The 24,328-nt window shown below is 36.8% G+C and overlaps 1 protein-coding gene across 1 annotated transcript in view; it reads left to right on the plus strand.

The window, feature by feature from the left end:
- Positions 1 to 24,328, plus strand: part of LOC149773781 (uncharacterized) — a 215,533-nt gene that overhangs the window by 35,363 nt on the left and 155,842 nt on the right. The gene's annotated exons all lie outside the window — the stretch shown is intronic.

Below are 24,328 nucleotides of genomic sequence, written 5' to 3' on the forward strand. Positions count from 1 at the left end.
ATAATGCTTGTCCAGTTTATTTAAGCTACACTAATTACTTGTGAAAACATTTTTATTAACAGAACCTTTGATTATCAACATTTTGTTTGCAAAGAACATGTTTCAAATTTGCAAGCCTCGGTTTTTAGTCATTGTATATCCTACAACAATATCCTATGCACATTTATTTATCTGGTTTTATTCATTGTCTTCATGTAAATAGCAGTAGGAAACACTATCATGACGATCCTAGGGAAGTTTTACCAAAATTTTCCGATTTGTTTCAGATGGGATATATCACTTATACTGAATCATGTCTTAAAAAGAGTGAATGATGTATTTCAAACAAAACGATCACAAGTATGGAGAGGTACGGCATGCACATTATACCAACAGTCAGCCGTTCAGTTCAGTTATCCTGACTGGTAAACAAGGGCCAAGGTTGGGTTACTAGTGCAGTTAGACGTCATTGTTTCTGGTATTGTAAACCGTGTACACGTTTAGAAATTTTAGTAAACGATCTAGTCTTGATCATAACAGGAAGCTTATAAAATTCACAGTACGATACCATTTGCCTTAGATCATATACATATACACATCTGACATGATCATATACACATCTTAGATCATATACATATACACATCTGACATGATCAAGAAAAATGCGTAGTTTATCCATGTCGAAAGGTAAATTTCTCCTCAAACTGCACTCAGATAATCGCAAACATATTGTACCTCAGGTCGGATGCTGTGGCGGCCGCAGTATATGTCATATTGTCACTGCTGTCATTTGGGAACAACTAGACACCATATAAAAATGGTTTAGTGAGAATCCCATGTTAATACGACCAATCATTATCTATCTGTTCAGGAGAAGTAACGAAATCAAGCGTTTCAACATGGCCAACGTGGCAGCCATATTGGATGTCTGAGTAGCGCCATTCTCATTGAAGACCAAATGAGTTGAATGTTTGTTTTAAAAGTTTCATGCAGTCCTCCAAGCATCTTCGCTACCGAAGGTTTCGATAACCCTATCTACACTTTGGCATATCGAGCAAATATTTCTGAGCTTTGGGTCTAAGAATCTCATAGGATGCGGTGGCAAGCGTATCCAATCAAAATTAAGTTGTTCAAATTTGAACACTGATCTTACGTGATGGAGACAATGAGAGCACACAACTTGAATGGACTGATAACTAAGCAATTTTCCAGTGTCGGTCCGTGTTTGCACAAATACCTCTCATTCAAATAGACCTGTAATGGCTTCCCTCTGGTACGTAGTCATACTTTCGATGTGAAACTTACAAAGTATCCCATTTAGGCCAATTACAACCACCGTTTTCGGCGCATGTATAATGCACCTTATAATTGGTTTTAGGTTAGTTGGCATTATATTACTAAGGGAGGCAACACATGAAATCCAGTAGATGTCGTAAGGAGAAAGCACCAATGATGCTTGTACTTTTTACCTCAGGAAGGGCACACACAGTGATATCAGTTTCTAAAAATAGCCATTCGGACAAGGCGAACCGGCATAATGGCGTCCAGTGTTCCTTTCTGTGTTATTGTTCTTAATGAAAACCATGTACCATGCGTTAAATCATCAGAATATATATGTGCACTCCAATATTTAGCTACAGTGGTACTTAATTAAGCCAGCAGACTGTATAAATCATATAATCAAATTTTATGAATCTTTCTAGAACAGTATAATACACAAATTGCTTGCATTTCATCACCGATAGATATACCCTGAATATTTTGAGATGAAAATTCCAAGAAAACCGTCAGATCCCTCCCCCATAAAATAATGTGATGGTGTATTCTTATCTGTGATTCATGTTTTAACATATAAATGTTTTAACATATAAATATACTCGAGATGTATGTAGGAAAGTGACTATTTCTTATATTTTATTTAGCGCATAAAGTTACACTTTTTAGTTGATTATGATATGTAGAAACAAATGTTGCATATATATTCCATATATTTAACAACAGTGTATCAATGTGTGTGTTTGTGTGTTATGCTTTAATGATTTTATTAACCTTTTCTGATTCTGATGTGTTAATCGGTAACAAAGTTCAGAAAAGAGAGAAAATTTATGTTTATATCAATGTCTGTTTTACAAACAAATCGTAATTACGAATGACAGTTTAGAACATATAAGAATGCGTTATGTTCATTAGAGTTATGGTGTTGAAAAGAGCAGCACTGGTTGACTATATTTATACTACGTGAATAATACATTCCCTTAATTAAAAGATATATCCAATTACATTTTGTCGGGAAGTATATAATTGTATGCATATGTTGACGGAAACAGCAGTAATGCAAAAACTGCTGTCCCTAATGACGACAGCCACCCATAAAATGATACACATTTTGCACACAAAAACTAACTGGAAATGAAACAAAGTAGATACAAATTAATATTATTGGTTTCAACACGTTCATTTGGGACACACTCAAATATATATATATATATATATATATATATATATATATATATATATATATATATATATATATATATATATATATATATATATTCCTTAACTGTGTACATACAAGACTTTCACTCAACGTAGATTTGAAAACAATACAAAAGGATGACAGAGAAATAAAATTTACAATAGTATTACTGATCACACTCATATATTATAGTTGAATATATCAAAACATTACATAAAGAGGGAAGTACAAATAAAACAGCTTTGTTGTTGCCTGTACGTCGATAATTACTACTAAGAGTCTCTAGGTGCTTTGTCCGAAAACGATATGGCGGCAGTCGGGCACAGTGATGTCATGGTCTATTTTTAGCACAAGGTAGATTTCAATACAAGCGCCATATAGCTATTCGATCCGCCAAGGTGTAAATAGGGTTATCGGAACCTTGGCTAGCGAAGATGTCCTCCAAGAAGTTTCGGGGGAGATGTGATACCAGCGACCGGCTGGACGAAAAACCACACCATAAGCTCTACTAGTATATGACCAGTAAAGCTAAATTCAAACGGGCACACTAAGATAGTACTAAAACATTTTCGGCTACGGACACGATTGACGATATCACCTATCACCTTTGAAATAAAATGACTATCAAAATAAAGCTTCATAGCCTATAACGTGTACACATTTTGAAACTCGCTAATGAATTTATAAACCCGATCCGTAAACTAAAAATCAGCACAACAAACGACGACAGACAGACAAGTGGTATGACCACAAGCCAAAACAAGAGTCGGACAACAACGAGGCAGACTCCTTTGCGATTTGACAGATTACATTCAACATTCAAACCAATGACATAATACAGCAGAAGAGGCCTGACATTGACCCCCGCATCCCACCATTGCCGGATTAAACCCCGTGGAGGCCCTTAGACAGTAGAAATCTTGGGGTCCGCATCGCCAATTGTCTCCTAATAACGTTTTATCAATATTATTTTGATCAGTTGTCGCGGGGCCCCTAGGTCGGTGCCTTCTCTGCCTATTTGGTAATCATGCACTGACACCCCCCCCCCCCATGTACGCGCGCACACACAGGATTATCATAATAATGAGAACTGTGTCATTTATCTTATCCAAGAAAAATGAAATACAAAGCTCTTCATCTGCTTGTAATATCTGAAAATCGAAACGTGTACTGTATGTATGTACAACATGTATATAGCTGTTTAGTAAGTAATATGATAACTGAAACCATGCTGTTCCTAAATTATGTTCTGTATTTACATGTCTACATGCCTCTAACTGAGCTTTCATATTTACCCATAAATGCCAGTTAATTTCGGGGAAAAAAGCTAGTTGAAATTTCAAGGTCTTGTATGTATTTGCAAGCTTTAAATTTTCCTATTGATACACAACACACCGCTAATAAGGCTTTTTGAATCACTTACTTTAAAATATATGCACATGCTTATTTTAAAACTTGCCTTAGAAATAATTCATTTGCATATACAATGACAGATATGGCTAGCTTGTAGCCAGATACTTTGATCATACATGTATCTACTTGATCGTACATATTGGACTAGGGCACATCCATTACGTTTTCAAGGGGAAGCAAGAGTAAGTCTATTTCGCGCAGCCTTCTTATTCACAAATACGGAAATTAGTCGCCAGTTTTATCTTCACTTAATAAATTTGGTCACGATCCATCCTCATATGACATGCGCTGCTAGTATTTTCTGAAGAAAAAAAAAATTAATGCCAGAACGTGAAAAGCGAAACATCTCCTCTCTAAAACATTCTAAGTTGTTAAAAAGTTTAGGAATTTCCCAGTAGAAAAACCAACTAATATCTTATATTCGCATAGAATTAAACCTGTTTACTTCCACTGATAATGATCTGAATATTAATGTTAGCTATGTATTGTTTTTTTGCAAAATAAATGTCGTTGATCAGGTACACCATTAACTTGACATTAGTCAAAGGTGAAGTACAAAATACAAATATGGATAACACCCAATCCTTCAGAAAAGCCACAAAAATTACAAATTAAGTATACATAACAGAAATTTGCAACTAATCGGAATGATTGTTTGCTTATGGGTTTTTTTTTTTTTTTGGTTTTTTTTGGTTTTTTTGTGTTGTTGTTGTTGAAATGGCTAACTAACCAAACGATGATAAATGAATGAATTAAGACAAAATTAACGTGCTGGATTACCTCACAGATAACATGACTGCATGAAACTGATTACGTCGTTGTATTACTGGTCATACATTTGAGACAATATTTATCCTAATTCTCTACTTTGATAATTTTATTGTATACCTCTTATGTTATATTGATTATGAGAATATATGAATGACCAATTTAACAATAGAAACTGCTATCAAGATTCAAATAATAATAATAATAATAATAATAATAATAATGTAGACTTAGTACAGCGCCTAATCTTTAGAAGCCTAAAGCACTACATTATTAGATAAAAACATAAAATATATACAGCGTTTTTGGTGGTTTAACACCATTTTCCAGCACATGGCCCCAAGTATATTTGATGGAGAAAAAAACCCATAAAACCCCGGAAAGAACTACTGGCCCATGTGAAGTTATTGACATGCATTTTCATTTACCCAGGTTAGAAGAACTACTGACCCACGGGAAGCTATTGGCATGCATTTTTATTTACCCAGGTTAGAAGAACTACTGACCAACGGGAAGCTATTGGCATGCATTTATATTTACCCAGGTTAGAAGAACTACTGACCCTTGGGAAGCTAATGACATGCATTTTCATTTACCCAGGTTAGAAAACTACTGTCCCACGGGAAGCTATTGGCATGTTTGTTAACCTGTTCATGCTGGCCTAGCTGAGACCCGAACCCACGTGGACAGAAGACAGCTGTCGGCAGTTTTCCGTTAAGCCCAGCGCCTTAGGCTAATTGGCCACCCCTGGTGCCCCGGAAAAATTGAGCTTGAAATTTTGTCAACCACTCAGAGAGGATTTTATTTTCTCAACACCCTCGCAGTCTACGTACCTTATGCAGATGAGCGTACTGACAATACAATGGAATGCATTTTGTGTTAGACTTTTGATGTTTTCCGACGCTGAAGTTAATAAGACGAGGGGAAATTATAATATATCCCATGGAGGTAATATTTGTTTTCACATTTTTTCTTTCTCTGACAGTTAAAATGGCTTTGTAGACTGAGTGGGCTGTACTATAGTTTTCATCTCAAGCCACTCATTAGGTACCTTGGAACTACATTTGCACGCAATAAGCAGTTTTTGTAAGTCATGTGATTGTGACGTGACGGGTTGGTTATGCCGTCTCTGGGGTAGATGTGGGGTTAGGTGCTTCCAATATTTATTTAAATTATTATAGAAGTCCCACTCAGGGTCGATTTTGGTTGGAGGTTAAATTAGTGAAAGATAGATGTAAGGCTCCGAGCCCCCAGTCAGCAATGCCGACGGTTAAATGATTGAATATACAAAAAAGTGAAATTCAACGAATAACAATTTAATGACAGTTCAATAATCAAATGATTAACATTTCCAAAGTACTCTCCTTCCGCTAGACACTGTGATAGCATACTGCATCATTTGATTAGTAGTGTGAGATAGCTTTCCACCTGTCCTTTTATTCTACTCATCTGTGTATTCTTCTCTCCTATTCCTCTAGATCATTCTCCTCTTGCTCCCAACTTTCCCGAGATTCCTTCTTATTCTCGACTTCTCTATACTACTCCTCCTTTTCCACTTTCTCCTCCTCAACTCCTTTTCCTCCTCATCCTCGACTCTACACCGACTAGACTTGTCGACTCGGATTGCTCGGCAAGTATTGGTTCCGTCTCCCCTCTTAGAGACTCGGGACTCACTGAACCGGAAGCCCTGTCCCCCCAAAAGGTTCCTGTGAAAACACAAGGACGGTACAATATTTTCTTAAGTCCTCTCATCTGACACTACACCCAACCTATCATCAGATAACGGCTTTTAAATTTCTTCGGTCACGCATTCATTCACATCGAAGTACTCCTACGTTCTTGTATGGTAAAACAACGTCGTAATAAAAGCATGGTATCAATTACTTCTCATACATGCATCAATAAATTGCATCACATTGGCACGTATTCCTAATCCCATTATACCAAACAATATCACAACAATCAGACCCATTTATTTACATTACAACTCATACAAAGTACACAAATATTTAAATACATGTGCTCTAATATGACCATATATCCATATTAACTAATCTTACACACTTCAACCATTTTCCAAATTCACAATTCAAGCACGTGTAAAATCTAACATATCATATGAGTAAATGCACTAGTTTACTACGAAGTAACCTAATAGCGAATTACAAAATTAATTCTGACCATAAGCTAACAATCTACATAATTCTCTACATAATACTTAAGCTCATTTCTCAAATACGTACATAAATTAAACACTACAAAGGTAATTCTACCTACTAAACGATCCTAGTAATTAAGTATATATACTACACATAATTACAATTACATTGCCATACTATTCCGCAAAATCGAGCAAATACCTTACTGACCTTTACGAAGCTTTGTCTGTCCTTAGAATCTCCTAAGTTTTACCGCCAAATTACAAGTGGCTCTCTCGGAGTAACCCTTATTGCTAGTTAGATGTTATAATTCGGATCGAAATTGTTATCACACCCTCTGCCTCAAGTCCGATTGGATGTCGCTTTGACTCGATCCAATCAAATTTAACAGACACTGTCCTTCTCTCTGTCTGTCCACGTGGGGACGGATTTAGAACACGACCCGTTCCTCGCGGGTTCCTCTGATCTTTGTAACACATAGGTGGGAAGTCTCTCGATCTAATTTCTGTGCCGATCCAAGATGCCGGATCTTCTATCTGGTCGCGGTAACCTTGCGTAAGATATTAACTCCAGTCTGCGGCTATGTTCAGACATCAAACCATGGCTTGTAATAATACCTTTGTTTATACACGACTTACTAACTGGGACTAAGCAAACGTGACAGTGATAAACACATAAATTAACTAATTTGTTATACATTAAAAAGTGTAAATGACCTACTCGCACAATATCAACTTTCAGAATGACTTCTTGTGTTTTGAATAGACATTCAGACTTTTCAATATATTTTCTGTGGCAGAATTTTGCCGATAGCCACCATATAACTTTTGTGGTGTAGTTGTTGTCATTGTTGTTTTGGGTTTAACGCCATTTTTCAGTACACTATAGGCTATGCATGGCGGCCAGTGTAAAATTTAGAGGAAGAACAAGGGAAAGCCCCTGTAAGAACTACTGACATTGATACTCGAACCCACGAGGACAGATGTGAAATGGCTTTGATCTGTAAAGGCGACCGCTGTCGACAACTCGGCCACCCTTATGGTGTAGTAACACATACTTGATGATAATAATGAGCATCATCGCCACATAAACAGTAATGAGCTTCAACGCTACAGAAACTAACGAGCATCAACGCCATAGAGACAGAAATGAACATCAACTCCACAAAGGCAGTAGTGAGCATCGTTGACACATAGACAGTAATGAGCATCAATACCACAGAAACAGCAATGAGCATCAGCACATATACATTAATGAACATCAACGCCAGAGACTGTAATGAGCATCAACACCAGAGAGAAAGAGAGCAATGAACATCAACGCCACATAGACAATAACGAGCATAAACGCTACATACAGTAATGAGCATCAACGCCACAGATAATAATGAGTATCAGTGCCACAGAGAAAATAATGAGCATCATCACCATAGAGATCGTAACGAGCATCAACGCCACATAGACTATAAATATGCATAGTTTGTGCAGAAGTTTAAGCATTTAGGTTTGCTACGCATTATTTTAGGATAACTAGGGTACACGGATTTGATCCACTGTAAGGTGACCGTTTGAAGCCCTTTCATATCTTATCGACACAGTATGTACTCACTGCACTTAGACCAGGTTAAGAGCACTCTCCTTAAAACAGACACGTGATATGCAGTTAAATGTGCTGTATCAGGTTTGGAGAAACATGAAATTTAATTCATACCCATCTGCGTGAGATTCAGTGGCGTCACTAGGGGGGTGCGGACCGCACCGGGTGACACTATCAAAGGGGGTAACACCAAAATGACTATACAATTTTTTAATTTTTGTGCAGGAACGATGTCCATGGGGGTGACACCATGAGTTACCGCACATGACTGGCTATAAAAAAACAATTGAGCAGGAAGGAGGTCCATGGAGGTGACACCATGAGTTACCGCACCGGGTGACACCAGCCAGCCCTAGTGAGCCACTGGTGATAGTCATCTCTTTATCCGGTCCATAATTTGTTTAAATGAATATAATGTCAAATGAAACAAAATATACATTATTTTTTATACGTCCGTCATATGGCAAGTCATGTTCCTTTATCCGTCAGTTTCCTAGTTTATTTCTGCACAATAACAAGAGTTGTCCACCAGATACCGTTTCTAAACTTTGTAAGATATCTTGCATTTGGAGTAAAGAAGAAGCCGATTGATTTCGGAATCGAAAATCAAGGCCATTGTGACATAAACATAAAAAGAAATGTTTCGTACGGACTAGGAACAAGCATAGTTTTCGGTTTGTCCTTTAGGTGTAGAAGAAGCCTTTCGATTTTGTTGTCAAAGGTCACTCAGCAAGCAGCATAGATTCCAAATTAATGTGCCATTCAGACCACCTCAGCTATTTACGAAACGGCGATTAATAGAGAAGTTACATATGCACCGAATTTCTTTTTAATTAGCAACTTCTCAGTCGTCAGACCAATTGTAGAAACAGTATAGTTGGTACGAATAGATTGCGTATTTTTTAAAATCTTTTTATCTTTTTATTTTTTTTTTTTTGTTGTTGTTGTTGTTGATTTGAAGCACTTACTGGAAAATAAAATGTGTGATTCGCTTGCAGATTGGTAGACCAACATACATAATAGGTTTTTTTTTTTTATTTAGCAGAAATAGCCGAGGTGATCCTTACGCGTTTTTTATTTCCTCCAAGCACGGACTTGGATTACTGACCGTTGGCTGACCTCGTAACTGAAATCTGACAGGTACGTGACAACATTTTGAATGTTCAGGTTTTATGAGGCACATTTCAGCGGAGAAGTTAAACCTTGGACCGAGGAAATGGGTATAATTCAGGATTTAGACCAGAGGGGTTTCGGTTTCCCTGTTTTTTTTGCGGGTTTTGAGTAACATATGAAACAGGCGGGACGAGAAAATTGTTTCAGTTTCAGGATGATTTCGATTCCGCCGTATATGTTGACGTATCCACTGATTTCTATGTTGACGTATCCATTGATTTTTATGTTGACGTATCCACTGATTTCTATGTTGACGTATCCATTGATTTCTATGTTGACGTATCCACTGATTTCTATGTTGACGTATCCACTGATTTCTATGTTGACGTATCCATTGATTTCTATGTTGACGTATCCACTGATTTCTATGTTGACGTATCCATTGATTTCCATGTTGACGTATCCACTGATTTCTATGTTGACGTATCCATTGATTTCTATGTTGACGTATCCACTGATTTCTATGTTGACGTATCCATTGATTTCTATGTTGACGTATCCACTGATTTCTATGTTGACGTATCCATTGATTTCTATGTTGACGTATCCATTGATTTCTATGCAGATTTAAGAAGAACCATTAAAAACACACTATAAGATACTACATATATAACGGCCAATGCGCTATACCCTTTTACTCTAAACTTGATATATTACAGAAATTTTGTAAAATATAAGTACAGAAATTGGACTTTGGAGAGAAAACACAAGCTTATTAGAGCACCGTCTCCATAACAGTAATATAACATCGTAAACTTGAATGCGTGTACATGTAGTAGCAAAGAAAAATTATAAATATACGGAGTAGTTTCGATTCGATCACGTGTTACTGGAAAGAAACACAAAGAACAACAGCATTAATAATAAAAAGAATAAAAACTAAGCATAGATGATACATAAGCTTGGGAGGCTAGATAACTTAATTTTTTTGACATCCTACTGAGATTTTGCAGTCAAGAAGTGTTGCGTTGTTTCAAAAGGAGAGCAAAAGGAAGTGTGTGTGTGTGTGTGTGTGATTTCAGAAACGTATAGCTTCGACAGTCTTATGTGTTGCCGTCTCTATTTCACCTCAGGAATAGATTTTATTGTTATATACATGATTCGAATATAAATGGTAGTTTAAACTAATACACTTAGTATAGGATGCATAAACTGCGACATTCAACCACCAACGTAATAGTAGCAAGGAATTTCCTTTTCTCGATTCAATTGGACTTTCAAATTACGAATGAAGGATTATTAATTACTTCTAGATGTGGTTGTTGTTATTGGTGTTGTAGTCTTATCGGCATTTTACAGCACGTGATGGGCTATACGTCGCGGCCAGTATAACTGGTGGAGGAAGAGCCCGGTAAGAACCACCAACCAGGTTCCATGTTCAGCATGCACGAATCGTAGACGATATTTATCATATTAAAAACCAGTCATTTAATTTTTAGATGTTGGCGGTGAAGGTGGTCCTGGAGGATCTGTCAATAAAAAACAAAATGTCCAGGCCCCAAATACCTTTCTACATCGGGTCTTTTATATAAAGGGAAAAAATCATATCCATTTTATTAGTTGTTTACAAGAATTATCATGAGGAAAAGAGAAAACAAAATATATTGGTTCAGAAGACCCCCTCCTCCATCTACACACATTTACACGCCACAAACCAACCCAGGGCAGAAAATTCAATGAAATGGTGGTCGGTCCCTGAAATGGTGGTCGGTCCCTGGAATCCATAAAACGGAAGTTTGCTTGTCTAGATGGAATTTTATCCAATACAGATATTGAGAAGGCTTTCGATTTTACAATGGCATCTCTCTCTCTCTCTCTCTCTCTCTCTCACACACACACACACACACACACGTTGCATGGAGTGTTCTTTTTTGTTGTTTCATCGTTGCGTGGACTACAGGTGATCAAATTTCCTAAGGAGGCGTGTATTTAGATCATGATTGTCATGAATATTTAAAACAACTTTAAATTCCACATAGACACTTCTCCTGCAATGTCGATGATAAGATCTATATTGTTTCACTTAGAAATTATACGGGTAGGTGTTGTACAGCCAAATGTTTGATCGTACTAGAATTTGTATTTAATGACAGTTCTAGGGTATAAAAGGCGGGTCTTTGTTCAGGATTGTTGAGATAAACATAACTCTGATTGGCACTTTGATTGGTCTGTTATGCACCTAATTATTTTTCATGATAAAAAGTATCTTACCTGTACAGGTGCAACCACTATTTCAAATCTCTGTCTTTCACATTTAAATTGAACGGCAGTGAATGATAACAGAATATGTATGCACTGTACAGACAGTGAACTATAATCAGACAATGCTTATTCCGGGGACTCATTTTTTGTTAATCAGTCCTGATAAAATGAAGGGTTTACAATCATCGTTACCCCACCCACACCTGTAATAACCCTTTCTGAGTAGTTTAGGAAAATACTCTGTTATAGCATTGGGTATAACTTGTTTCGTATATTTAGAACTCATTGAACCATTCACTATTTGCATATACCACAGCCTGCCTCCCCTATCCTTGCTGATATGAAATGGTGTGAATCGTAATATCGTTGTGGACTTGTACATGGTGCAAGCATTCAGAAACTTGTTATAGATCGATCTGGTTTTACTTCTCGTGTTTGCAGTTGATTCGTTATTCACGTTAACTTGTATCACGTCTCTGCATGTTATTGGACTAGTTATTGAGGTAAGCATTTCATCTCTATCACCGTAGTCTCGCCCAAGCAAATGTGCGGCTGGCTTCTGTATTGTGTTTAATCGGATAATTTGTACCCACAAGTTACCCACATCAACGCGACGATATTCTAGCGTTTTAAGTTTTAAATAGTGTACAATTCGAATGCAAAATGTATAACATGAGCACTTGACAGTTACAGGGTTTTGTCGTCGTAGCTGATTTATTATTAATTTAATTGGGGGAGGGGATGCTGGCACTTTGACTATACATGAAATATTGATATTGTACACGTGAACACTTCTAATTCACAATTTAATACTATTATGAATGTGTTATTCTGACGTATGGTATATAGTTAATGTATATTGAATGGTATGGGCTTAGTTTGTACTGAATCATCCTTCAGCCTATATGCTTGTAAATTATAAAAGGAGCTGTTAGGTTTATCGTGTCTCTTCAAACTGTAAAGGGTATATTTCATTTAAATGTAAGTCTGCCACAGAATCATAATGCGAGAGGTTGTATAACTCCTAATATATTACATCTCCTCCCTCTTACATGCACCTCACACACACACACACACACACACACACACACACACATATATATATATATATATATATATATATGGAATGATTGACAGTTGGCTAAAGGAAGCAGCAGTAACTTCATTTGTAATGATAGGGAAGAATAACTATTTAGTACTTGCAATTCTCAACCAAAGACTATGCGGTCAGGTAAAAGCTTAATCGTGCTTGTAACTAAATGACGTCAGATCGCCCCCTGTTGTGCAGCTGCATCGATGGGCACTCAGTTTAAACAGAATAGATTAAGAAAAATCTGAAATGTTTATTTAGTCAGTTAGAAATTTCGAGCTTTATCACAAAATTTAAAATATTTTCACCAGATAAAGCACACATGTATTCATTATTTCGACAAATATCAGTAATTTATCCTCTGCAGTGAACACTATCGCCTTTTTCCTGGAAATAAATGTCATCTATCTGGGCACTCTTTGTAATTATCAGACAGAAATAGTAGTTACTCATTACACGTTAGAAGACAGAGACATACAAACTGAGTTTATCATGCATACATTATTGGATACTTGCTTTAGAATGTCGTGTAACTTTATCATAAAACATATAGCACTTGAATTCATTGAATTGTTGATGGACTCGCACATAATTTTGTTTTGGGAGGATGACCCAAAATATTGCTTTCTGATATTTGAATGGAAATCGTGAAAGCCTGTGATGTACATGTACTGTGAAACTATCTATACAGTATGTCCTAAAGGATGCAACACTAACTTGACTAAGCAGGAAACGTATAGGGCAGGGGTCGAGTATGTGCGCCACTGTTGATGCCACCAGCTGTCAGAATTAGATTTTCATCACCAGCAACGTGTATACATTTTCAGACTCGTCGCAGAATGGAGAAACCGAATCGACAGAAAATATTTGCACTGCAAAGCTAGTCATTCAGTGATTACTGATTTGGAGTCGTACCATCACCCTATGAGGTTTGAAGTTCCCATTTTGAAGCCTATAAAAATATGTACTTAACAAACTTGGATAGATTTCACATATAAGGGGGTGGCAATTGTGTTGTAGATATTTAGCCATGTCCAATCATCCTATCCTGTTTAAGGCTTCTCTCTCTCTCTCTCTCTCTCTCTCTCTTTCTCTCTCTCTCTCTCTCTCTCTCTCTCTCTCTCTCAGAACCACACCACGGCGTTAAATAGGCTGTGTAAATTAGGTGTCTGGTATATATCTTGATTTGCATATATATATATATATATATATACGCTCGATCAAAAGATCAGGGGATTACAAAACACAGAATTATTAATCAACGACGGTTAGTTATACTGGCAGCACGTGAATCAAGGTCTTCTGGTATTTTACTTTATTGTGCATATGTATTCTATTTACAGAGTTGTATGATGCTTCCTTAGGAATGGCATCAGTGAGGATCAAATTTATACATAAGTGTTGTTATTTTGTTTGTAGATCTGCTAGTCAGAGAATAGAAGAGCTTATGCAATGGTCCTGCGTTGGTCGTGTGTCGTCCGTTATAGGCAACTCGCCCAAACCTACTTTGGATTTTCTGTGAAGCACTTGTGAATTATTTGTTCATTGAAAATTGTCGCAGCATGACCTGCATAGTGTTATAACTCTTTATTGAAGGGATTATGCGATTGGGAACCATTTTATGTAAAACGAGACTTTTAATGAAATTTAAAATAATAAAAAAATCAAGAAATCAGGGATCAGAATTAGTTGTTATTCTTCTGAAAGCTGAATTGGCGACTTCCAGCACGATTGGTCTGGAGCTGATTTTGTGAAGCGAAATTTTTGTTTGTTATCTAGGATATCCAATGGATCAATTTGCAAACTTGTGTGAACGTTATTTTTCATGACTCATTAGATATGTTCTTTCACGCTTGCTGATCAATAGACATTGAATCACGATAAAAGGGGAACTGGTTATTTCATCAAATTGTTGCGTCGACGGGCTTATAGGTTTGCCATATTTCAACAGACTCTTGCATTTGTTTATGTAGGTGTGACAGTAAGCCAGCATTTTCATCAAAATGCGTTAAAAAATAATAGACCTTGGAACATTCCATTCTCCTTTTTGTTTTTTAAAAATTATATCGAGTGGAACAGGTGGTAGGATTTCAGTATTGAATCATTTAGATTGAAGAAATGCATTTAAAAGCCTCTGTGCAGATTAACTGCAACGAAGACTTACTTACCTACGTGTAGGATCATTGTTTACACGTGGTAGAACGTACCTTCTTACGTTTATCTAATGAAATAAATCCACGCGACAAGTGCCAATAAAGAGCTTTATTGTGAAGGAAAAGAGATCAGATATACAAATGCCTACATAGTTCGTATGGGCAGGGGAAGGGGGGAGAGGGGTGAAGAAAGGGTCAGTAGATCAAGGACTTAATACTAATATCAGTTAACGTGTTTTTGGCAAAACCTCGTATCGCCGGCGTAGCATACACTATTGGCTTGTATATGTTTGTGTTTGTTTTCACTATCGCTGGTTGTTAATAAACTGGCTCATTTTCACAAGCTTATGGTTTAATAAATTCGGTATTACGTTTTCCAGCTTGCAGTCTAAACCGACTGGGTCTTATGAAATGCAGTGTGATAATAGAATATTTTCTACAGATTTGCTTCTGCTGCTGCTGTTTTGAACAACCGATTTCAGCAAACATACAACAGTGTCACAAGACATGTAGATAGCTTTAATTGACTATTGACTTTATACTGCTTTGCTACATAAGATTATCCATTGTTTTATTGCCAAATGCAACAGTAAATAGTGCCACACGATTTCCTTGATTAAAAACGGAAGAGTTTGTAAGCTGTAGTACTGGTGGTGTATATGTACCCAATCATTTTCCTACATCTTCGGTTTTACTGGCGTCTGATGCTGACAGACTTTTTTAATAATAAGTTTGTGTTTATCTCAGATGGATGCAGGGGCTAGGGGTATACCTAGCGCCCCCGCCCCTTCCTCAAAAATGAGCGCGGAAAAAAAACGGACCGTAAAGTTTTATTTATAGTTAAACGGTTAAATTATGCTCTGGAAACGTGCAAAATTCTGGAGCGGCTTTCCTTTATCTGCCCCTGGTGGAGCCGTAGAGAGCGGTCACGAGCCTTAAGGTAAATACACGCACGGGCCTCTTCTGTTTCTTTTTCAAACAAAATTTTCTTGTTTAAAATTAAAAAGTGTTGACATATCCTCTGTTGCCCCCCCCCCCCCTTGTCGGCCCTGACCCCTGGGATAGCCTTAAAGGCATTGTGAGCTTCTCGTATGACCCAGCGTCCGTTGTCTGTCGTCCGTCCGTCAACACTTGCTATTAAACACTTAAGAGACTTCATTTCTGATCAGATATCGATCAGACTGGGTTTGTAGGTTTATATCATCAAGATCGCGGATGAGATTGATTATCAGCGACAGGCATGCATATTATTGAGCTGATCTTGCATCTGATTGGCTGGCCTTATGAACACTTTAGAGGCCATAGTTTTGATCAAATTTGATATGTAAGTTTATATCAGCAAGATCTTGGGTGAATTTAGTTCTGAGCAACATCGACTCATACAAATGAGGCGATCTTCCATTGGCTAAGAACGCGAACACTCTAGTGACCATGTTTCTTGTCAGACTTTGACCAGACTTGCTAAGCTTACTTCATAAAGATCCCATATAGTTTATAAAATTTATGAACCAGCTCCACATATATTAATAATAATCCGTGATGATCAGGTAGTGGTAATCTAACCGGCAATCTTCTTGTGACTAGTCCAACGTCTTAACCACCGAGCCCTGCATTGTCTTGGGTGGGGACCTTAATGTTTTCCATCTAATCGTAAGTGGTCAATTTGAAGATGTATATAATCTGTATATGTTGTTTTATGTTGAAGATGATTTGCAGTACTGTACTCTGTTGTCTTTTTTTTTTTTACATTAATCTTGTAACAAGAACTATTGAGCATAAACAATAACACCATAGCTAAAACGCCTCTCAGTCTAATTGTGATGTTTAGTTCTACTGGTCATAGTTCAGAAGAACTTATGAGATGGCGTTTTGTCCGTCGTCCATCCGTCCTTTTGTACAAGTTTATTATTGTTGCTTCTAAAATATTTGGAGGACTGCCATGGAACTTTAAACCCACATTTATTCCCATGTCTAGTTTGTCCAAAATAAAAATGGTACTGGTTGGACATCCAGTATGGCCATCACAGCGGCCATCTTGAAAATATTATCTCTCTTACTTACGGGGATAGATGGTCATATGTACATGAGTTTTTCAACAAAAGACTTTTTAGGACTAGTAGGTCATGAAGGAAATGGTGCCAGTCGAATATCCAACTTGACCGCCAATGCAGCCATCGTGAAAATCATTTCATTGTTACTCGTCGTAAATGGAAAGTCATATTGGCATTGAGTTTTACCAGTTGACTTCTTATGGTGTCTGGTTTGTCCTAAATGAAATGATGCCGATCTGACACCCAATATGGTCATCACGGAAACCATATTGAAAATCTTTTTATTGCTCTTCCGTTTATACATAGTATAGTTTTGACCAAAGACTTCGCCTGATATCTAGTTGGTCTTAAATTAATATGGTACTGATTGATATCCCATTGAACATGGCTGCGTCGATTATAATCTTGAATGTTTTGTTATTGTTACCCCTTCTGAATGGATAGCCATATCGACATTGAATTGCCCAAGAGTATCAGAGATGGTTTAAGAAGAAACGGTCTTGTATTCCAATAAATTCCTTTGATGAGTCCCTTCCAGTGACTCGTGTTTGCTGACGCCTTTTTAAAGGATCGAGACATGGTACGATGTACACAAAACAAGGAAGGAAAAAGATAAAGATAATTCAGAATATGTTTACTTCTCGCCGTTTCTCTTTAAGTACAATAGCGCAAGGAATAGATTACAGACTCGGGAAGTAACTGCAGTTCAATTTCTTTAGATGCTTTGCTTCAATGACTTTGAGGTAGATACTATTCAATACTATCAAAGTGTTTTTGCTATAATGCCAGATTATCTGGCCGTGTGGTCTAAGGCGATCGTCTTTATAGATCACTGACATTTTACTTCTCTCAGCATGGATTCGATTCTCGGTCAGGCACATTTAGTGGGTGATAAATTTTCCACCAATATACTGGCCGGCTTGTATATCCTATAATGTGCTGAAAAACTGTGTTAAAACTAGAACAACACAAAACTTATAACTCGGATTAATAATGATGTAATATGTTCATCATGAAACGCAGGCCAGGTCTCGTCAACGTCAGACTGTCTACTTAATTAATGTACGGTCAACCAAATCATAAATTGGTGTTATTTTGCGGTAATGTAAAAACAGAAAAATGTGAGTCTCGCGCATGCGCAACTCGACAGGCATGTGCTATCGATAAAGTTAAAGGATGGCCAAAACCAAGTTGAGTTCATTGGTAAAAGCGCAAAGTCCGCCTCTTGCGATAATGTGTCATATTCAGTATGTATGCAACAAAAAGAGCAAGCAAGCAAGCAACAACAACAAAAAATGTGAAAACCTTTCTGTAAATATCGATGATCATGAAATATCGCCTTTTTTATTTCCATACCAATGTGTGCAGACGTTATTAATCTATCATCCATAGCATGTATTTGTCTTAAATATATTCAATGTGCATTTAATAAGGTAGTATCAAGTTAATGGCACAGTGAAGAGGAGTAAGACGTACAAGTAAAACGTTATATTCATCTTGGAGGTAATTTAGATTGCAAAGCTTACGGATTCATTTATCGACGTGTGTTTAATCTTACGAACTGTGTATCAAGTTAATGAGATGCACTTTAAGAGCTGGTCAGGGCCCGTCTTCCAACTAGTACAGATTTAATATTGTTTAAACTTTAAATCAGTCTTTAATATTTTTCAGACTTTAAATCGATTTTGAATACAATACGCATAAAGCTGTGATGAAATTACCTGCATAAGACCATATTTGATAAATACCCTTCTCTGCACCAGTTTTTGTGACGAAAAAAGAAAACAAACAAACGAACAGAAGGAGGGACATGTAAATACCGTATTTTAATATGTATACAAATTGAACGGGTTTACACTGATCATGTTTTAAGGAGGTTTTTTCTTTCTTCATACGGGCATTTTTATGTCCTGCCACATTCGGTTGATGTGAAAACATGGTCTTTATTCTTCATGCCGTCAACCAGTTAAGGACCCATTTATGCAGCACTGACTGCATTATATTCCTTTTTAATGTTCTAAAGATATTACCGAAGGCCGTACCGTAGAAAAAGTATTTTCGAGGAGATTTATTGAGTCGGGGGATTTTATGAGTTAACGCCATTTTTCAGCATATAACGGTGGCCTTAAATGATGGCAAGTATATTTGATGGAGGAAGATCCGAGGAATAACCACTGACCCACGTGAAGCTACTGACAAGCTTTCTCACATACGAGTTAATGACTTGAAAGTGATGTTAAAGTGGTTGTTGATAATCTGGTAAAGACCAAGTCACTCACAGCATCATATGAGAGAGACGACAAACGATAGCTCATTACAGCTGTTGATTTCTATTTCATACAAAGCGAAAGGTCAAAGTTGGCATGAGATTACTCACCTGGCGGAAATCTGCCTTACAACTCAATGCAAGAGCAGTTGGCCAAGAAATCTGGATGGATAGGACGCTTCATTTAGTAATTTATTCCAATACCGCAGATTCATTATGTTATTAAACAAATTTTAAAATGTTTTCTGCTTTTGTATCTTCATAAAAATATTTATGTCAGATCAGCATAAGTTTTCAGTATTTAAAAGTCTGGATGATTTCCGTCATTAATTAGCCACTGTCAGATGGGTTCCTGATAAAATTTATACATTTTTGTTACGGAAGCCATTTTTTTGAAAGTGTATTGCCATTGTTTGCATAAATTGAAAAGCCCTTTATGCAAGGATTCTTTACTTGTAAGTTTGTTGAATTCTATTAAGCGCTCTTTGGAAAGAAAAAAGTCTTAATGACGATTTTTACCAACGGTGACCATATCTGAAGGCTGATCGGTATCATTGGCATATATATATGTGAAACCTTTCAAACAAGGCTGTTTTTCGTCCATTTTGATAGAATTCTGCTGAGTGAAAAGAGAGAAGACACTGTTTAGAAATTTGTGTATAGTTATTAGCGGCCGCCATTTTTTAAGGCGGATCTGGATTATTTCGAAGAAAAGAAAAATAACTGAACATCCGTCGTGCCATTATGCCTTCAGTCAGATTTGGTGATATCCAGTTGTATGCTTTTCTGAACGAAGTTAAATAAAATAGAATGTTTTTTATTCTTAGTGATTATGGCTGCATCTAAAAGCGGATCGGCAATAAAAAAATAAGATTTAATGACATGCATGCAAATATGTTCTTTTGTCAAAATTGGTTGAATTCTGCCGAGAGATTTATATGAAGAGGTTGTTTAAAAGTATTTCTTGTATTAAAACGAGTGAGATTTTTGACAGCGGATGGACATCATTCGTGAACACTTGAAAAACCTATTGCCAGAATGCTTATTCTCAGACTTAGTCACACGCAGAATTATGTTATAGGTTTTTTTTATGAAAGATTTGCATAAATTTAGTTCCACTTTTTTAACGGCGGAGCTATTGAATGACGGATCGGCATTATTTCAAGCAACTTTAAAGGCTTTGTTGTCAGAATTATCCCTGTTGAATCATTTCCGCACATTCACTCATTTTCCTGTTGGCGGAACTCAATAAATTTTTGTAGGTAGTGTTACGACTTTGATGTTGTTTATACTAAGTAAAAGAAAGAAGCGAAATCATCACCTTTATTAAAATCAACACAGTTGCAAAGTGCAAATTAAAAATGAACTTAATCATTGTGAATTATATCCCAAATAATCCTAAAAGTTCTATCACAAGTCTAAAAGTAGTGTTCCGAATGAATTCCAATATTGAATTGCTGGTATGACAATGGTCTGTTTATGTACAAACAGTTATGATGTATCACAATGATATAATCCAGCTTGTCTTTGAATGAATTCACAATAATCCTAAAGAAGGAATTTTGTCCAAAATATCAATGAGCACTTTGTAATTCCAGTTAATATTTTTTCAATAAATGATTCTTCTCGAATTATTCTTGAATACAACTGAAAACTCTGTTGGTGATTCCTAAAGAGTGATATTAAGATAGGAATGAAATAATTTTGTTTACCTGAAACATATAAAAACCAAAGACACAATAAAATGACCATGATGTTAGTCAAAAGTACACTTCCAGAACATTTCTAAATCATTAATAAAGCTAGACCTTGAAATCAAACTATAAGTAAACAGTTTTGCTTTAAGTTATAAAAGTCAAGTACGCCATAACTAATCTTCTCTCAAACACGGACAAAAGTCAAGCACACAAAATAAATTAAATATACACTAACGGTAGCTTGTTATTGATTAGACCTCGTCAGCAGAGTTTCATCGTCATTGCTGCGGAGGCAGAGCAGGACCTTCATCCTACGTCATTTTCAAGCTTCTGCTGGCTCGTCTATGTGGAGTGGACTCTTTGCGCCGAAGTGCATGTCGTAAGAGGGAGCTGACATAGGCATTAGCAACAGTATTTCTTGGTTAGCGTGCCAGACTCGCGACATAAAGGGTTCTGGTTCGAATCCCAGAATCGGAGCACCCCAAGTATTCCATTTCATTTCAGTTGCCTCGACACTAAGTCTAAGTAACTTACCTGTGTTGCTGTGTTGTACAACACCAAAACGAGTGTCATCTTTATGGGGAGCCATGACCCCTGGTTGTTGGGCTGACTCAGCCGCCTACGTTCTGCACAATACCTCCCTTATTTATGCCCCCTACCCAACGAATTGGAAACGTGTTGAAAGTTGGTGCTGTCCCTCCGTCCGCTTCACTTTTTTTTTGTGAACAGATAGAGTACACTAAGACACGCCCAACATGTTGAGCAAAAACAAGCCAATTTTGATATAAGATACCTTGACAGGTATAAAAGACTTTATTTGGCACTGTTTTTTTAAAAAACAAATATTATTACTTTGAGTAATTTGGAGAAGACCTTTTAGTATTATAGCTTCAGATTTTTTTTTTTTTGCTTGTAGTAAAATGAAAATGTGCCTGCTCATTGGTATCATTATGTAGGGTTAGGGTTAGGGTTAGTTGTAGTAAAATGAAAAATGTGCCTGCTCATTGGTATCATTATGTAGGGTTAGGGTTAGGGTTAGTTGTAGTAAAATGAAAAATGTGCCTGCTCATTGGTATCATTATGTTGGGTTAAGGCTAGGTTAGAGTTAGGGTTAGTTGTAGTAAAATGAAAAATGTGCCTGCTCATTGGTATCATTATGTAGGGTTAGGGTTAGGGTTAGTTGTAGTAAAATGAAAAATGTGCCTGCTCATTGGTATCATTATGTAGGGTTAAGGTTAGGTTAGGGTTAGGGTTAGTTGTAGTAAAATGAAAAATGTGCCTGCTCATTGGTATAATTATGTAGATAATTTTATCAGAATTTCCGGCCAGTGTTGCATTTCTCTTCATACCTCCACTAAAAATGATTTGTGTTTCTTAGATTTTAACATTTTTGAAAAAGCTTGTTTGGGCAATTTCGCCACAAACAAATTAGATAAACACGTGAAATTTACACTATGACTGTCTTCATTTTTTAAAGCAAACTGAGTATGCACTTTATATTGATGAACCCTTTCCGTTATACCACGTTACAGTTAGTTTGTGTTTCTCTAAAAAGTATTTTAACACATTTACGTTACACACGTTTACTATATCAAGTATCAAGTTTGTCACCAAGTCCCTTCTTTTACAACACTCCCATTGTAACGCTGGGGACATCACAGAGGATTGGGATAGGAGTGTGAGTTGGAGTGGTCAGTTGCGAGCGGCCTTTACGAGGTACGAAAGATGCCATAATCGCACCGGACCCTCAAGCGGGGGGGGGGGGGGGGCGAAAATTATGGTGTTTGCTTAAAACAGATTATAATTATTATAATTAAAGCAGATTATTTAATAATAAAATTGATTTTAAAAACAAACATGTATTTCTACATGAAGATTTAACAGAATTTCTTCAGTGATATAGAAATTAGATTTTAGGAGCCCCTTGTCCTCATTTCGCAATGGTCCCGCACATCCCAACAATTTACGCTGAGGTGATCGTTATAACTGACCTTAAGTATCGTGTGCATTTATTTCATTTGAATTATTTCAAAAAGGGAATTGCATATTTAAAAAGTTAGCTTGTCAGCTTCATTGTCATCAGCCTGCAACTATGTTGCAACGGTCAAAACGCTTGAGTGCCGATGTCATCAATTCTACATCAAATTCATCTTAAGTTTCTATAAAAATGTAGCAGTAATTGGCATCAAAGGTCATGATACAAAGGTTGACACGGAGTCATTTGCCTAACGATATTGGCTAGAGGGTTACCGTCAGTTTAAATTACTGGGCCTCTTCTTTACATGGACACATGGTTAGATTACGATAAGGTAGTTCGACTGGAGGTTTTGAAAATTCGTATGGCGGGCCAAAGGTCAGATGTCTACATCACATGGCTCAGATGTTTCGGGCTTTTGGGAGGAACTGTTTTCTTGTATCGTTGAAAGATTGTCAAATGTTGCACACAAGCTACATGTAAGCAGATGATAGCGACTTTCACCATTGGTTCAGGGAAAAATGTGTACGGTGAAGTTTCTGTGTTCAGTTGCATTTACGGTTTTTTATTATTGTGTGATGTGCCTATCTACTGTTGCCATTAATAAATCAAAATCAATTCATACAAACTTGGCAAGTTAACAAGTGAAGTGGAAATACTCAAATAGGTAAGGAAACAATTTTATTACGTCACGTTTATTTATTTGTTTAAGGTACAGTTAATTATTTTACTTGTGCTTTCCTCAGTTTTGAAAAAAGACTTGGCTTGTTAGAATTACGGCACAGCGACAGCAATTTAATGTGGAGGCAATTGGAACGAAGTGCCTTCATCATTGAAGCCAAGGAAGCCAGTGCGGGCTTGTCAGATGGTAGATTTAGAAGTTACAACATTTATGCTGGCACACTGACCACCGCGACTCGTGTGTTTCAGCTGAAAAGACGACATCTTAATTTTGTCAAATGACAACGCTTTTGTTTCGCATTTGAACAGAAATATTACTTTTTTATTTCTCTCAAGAGAACACGGAAACATAACATTGGATATTTGTGAAGCGTGTATCTCCTTTGATATTTTATTCTAAACGTATGACTCGCAAGTCATACAACCTGAATGGACTTTAAAACAAAAAAAAATAAAAAAAACAAACAAAACAAAACAAATCGCATTTTTATGTGTTTATGATAATAGCATTTTACCTCACTTGATTAGTTCTATTTGTCTGAGTTGTTGACGAGTAAATTGTCTCCTTTATATTTAAGTTTACCTGTTTTAAATGTGAGCATAATGTATTGGGCTTAAGATTGAGTAGTTTTGTTTTCTTTGTATTGCA

This window comes from Sinohyriopsis cumingii, unplaced genomic scaffold (genome assembly GCF_028554795.1).
Source record: "Sinohyriopsis cumingii isolate HCF-2022 unplaced genomic scaffold, ASM2855479v2 utg000573l, whole genome shotgun sequence".
Classification (NCBI taxonomy): domain Eukaryota; kingdom Metazoa; phylum Mollusca; class Bivalvia; order Unionida; family Unionidae; genus Sinohyriopsis; species Sinohyriopsis cumingii.